Source organism: Charadrius vociferus, unplaced genomic scaffold (assembly GCF_000708025.1).
Source record: "Charadrius vociferus isolate BGI_N301 unplaced genomic scaffold, ASM70802v2 scaffold251, whole genome shotgun sequence".
NCBI classification, from domain to species: Eukaryota; Metazoa; Chordata; class Aves; order Charadriiformes; family Charadriidae; genus Charadrius; species Charadrius vociferus.
In genome coordinates this window covers 1,103,101-1,106,266 of record NW_009646963.1, presented here as the reverse complement: position 1 = coordinate 1,106,266, position 3,166 = coordinate 1,103,101, and positions in this window count along the sequence as shown.

Here is a 3,166-nt window from a genome sequence, read left to right as displayed (position 1 = left end):
GGCAGCGCCTCAGGCGCTGCCCGCCCTGAGGGAGCCGCCGCCGCCCGATGGTTGAGTATAACAAAATGATTTCCTCAGCCAGAGCATCTTACAAGGTGAGGAAAAAAAAAAAAAGTCAGTGAAAGTAAGGAACGACGTGGAGAGCTGACTCACCCAACAAATATCCAAGTTAATGCACATTATCAGAAGAAATGGTACATGCAAAAGCCATGAAAAATATACCACACAAACTTGCAAATTGTGGCATCCCTTCAGAAGTCAGCGTGTGCTTTCAAAAAGAGGAGAAAAAAAAATCAGTTACAAATTACCTACCACCTGTCCTGGCCAGCCATATTGAATTAGCACAAGCAATCAGCATTTCATATGCGAGTTGATAATCTAACAGCCCAGAAAAAAAAAAAACCAAACCAAAATACAGAATCGTGCCACAGGAGGGCAGATGTGCACAGATGTGAGGTTGTAAGGCAGTGGGTGAGCTCAGTGGAACGCGCAGCAGGCGCAGGACAAAGCCAGGAGAAACAGGAGAGCTCCGAGGTGAACGGGTTGGAAGGGATGAGGAGGAACTGGTCACTCTTCGCGCAGTGCCCAACAAACAAAGCCATACTATGAAGTATTAGAAGACTAAGATAACTTTAGAGAGCCGACTGAGAACAAGAAGAGCAATGCACACCAAAACATTGCTTTTAAAGAGAAATCACGGAGTGGTGTTTAGACAAGCATCGACTTCTATTAATTTAAAAAAAAAAATATACTGCCATAGATCATAGAGCTAGAGACCAGAGCAGCAGTTCTTCCAACAAATATGTTAATGTCACCATTTCTCACAGATAACCCAAACACAGTGCACAATTTGACAGCAAGTTACAAAGTGCATCTTGCTATTTGGCTTTTGGAATGGACATGATTCTATTAATAAAAAAATAAATGTTTGAATCTCCCCATTCTTTCAGAAGAGACAAGATACGCACTCACAATACACCTGTTTTCACATTTGCACAGCTTTCTATCTAGCTGATAACAAAAGCACCCTCCTTCACCTAGAACAGATCCCGATTTCACAACTGTATTTTTTTCATAAAATTACTTTTAAAATTACAAGGCTGTCAATAAAAAAGGCCATTTTTTTTTCCTGGAACAACAGAACTGGAACTAGGTGGGGACACAAACTGTTCCCACTTAGTAGCAATAACCAGCTACTAATTTTGATGATTCAGATTAAAAGGCTTATGAGTATCAATTCTCATCCATATACTCCTCTTGCTCTTCATCATAGTATCAGTTTTGAAGTTTCTATCGTCTTCTAAAAGCATGCTTGATTCAATCAAGTTGTTGGAACAACTCCACCTATCTTTAGTTGCTTCGCAGCATCTAAAAAGGCTTCGAACCCACTCTCTGTATAACAAACGTTTATTCAGAAACAGATAATACATTATCTTCTCCAACCCCTAATGTTTCCTCCCCCTCCCCCATTTATTTTTTTAATAAAACACAGGTGTTTGATGGGCAATCTAAAAAAGGAGAACAATAGCCATCTTAGGTCCCCTCCCCTATAAACATCTGCTGTTCACATGAAGCACCCTACCAATAACGGCATCGTCAGCTTCCAACCCAAAGAGTACTCCATAAAAACAAGTCCTGCCAAGTCCTGTTATTTCCATGGCTAAAAGGGATACAGTGAGCTAGAGGAATGGTTTGCGCAAGCTAGATAGAGCAAAGAGTTAATACAGAGCAAGAAAGCAAACGAAACATAGGGTTGGCCAAGAAATGGAATCTGGACCTATAATGGTTACAGAGAGTTCATTAAAGTTCAGTGGAGCCAAACAGAATGGATTAGGTTAGTCTCCTAACTAGAAGGATCAAGTTCAAACCCCAACCAGAATTCTGGAAGTAGCTCTCAGCTTTCCTCTCTTATATAATACAGTTTGAACAAATACAAACAAATGGAGCTATTGGGGCTTCAAATAACCATGGCAATAACGATGTACTAACAAAGGAGGTATTGGAAGTGCCACCTAGTGGCCTGTGGCTCACCGGAGATACTACTCACTGGCCCAAGATACATCCTTGAGGCTCTGCATGGGACTTGATTAACACTCCTCTGTGTTCTTTATAGAGTACTAACCGCTCTCCTCTCCAAAACCTCTCCCTGAAGCCATGAAGTGCAGCAATCATCCTCCAAATCCATGCATGCCAGCAGCATGCCCGCACAGCAGCCAAACATTGCCCAAATGACATCTCTCAAAGTGAGTGCAAGACAACTGTTTCCTATGTATTAGTCTCAGAAAAAGGCTCCAGCTCCTTTGTTTTTATATGAGACTGGGTAAGTTAGAAGTAAGAAAAAAAAAATTAATATCCCTGCATCAGCAGAAGGATGCAATACAGTTTAATGGGAGTGAAACAGTTGGATTTCCTCTATAAATAGGAACACAAAATAGGTTCCTATTTTTCAGTCCAGAAAGACGAGAGCAACTGAGCCTGACCCCACAGGCCTAATATATTCATTGTACAAATGACAGAGCCTCCCCCCTCACACACCTCTCTGCATTACCACAGTTGGAGCATGGCCCCCATAGCACAATGGATGGTGCTCTTGTGCGTATGTTCTTTCTGCCTGATGCCTCCGTTGGTTGGTACACAGAGTGGGAAGCTCAGTTTTTCATGCTTCTTCTCAACATCACAGCTGCTGAGCAGAAAAATATCCAACAGCCAGAACAAAGCAGTACGCCACCAAATGCATACAAGTCAAAGATGCAAGATGGTGCCTCCTGTATGGAGACGCACCTGACTGTACACAGCACAGCAATTTCAGAAACAATGTGGTATTCTTGCCTGTTGATAATCAAAGGGATGCACCTTTTAGTTAAAGGTCAGTCAGAAGAAACGAGGAGGAGATCACCACTCCTTCCCTGAAAGTCTATGTGCACTTTTAATAGCCACTAGGGGCTCTGGAATAAAGGAGGGAGTTACATGGTAATATGCTTGGTAATACATTACTGGCAGAAGGGGGGAAGTTACTCTTTTGGAAAAAAAAAAATCATGGAAGAAAACTCCAACTATGAAAACAGAAAGTACACACACAAGAGGAAACACTACTGTACAGTAAGGTAGCGATCATAGAAAACAAAAAGTTTCAAGGCAGGCAAATGCAAACAACATCTGCATTCCT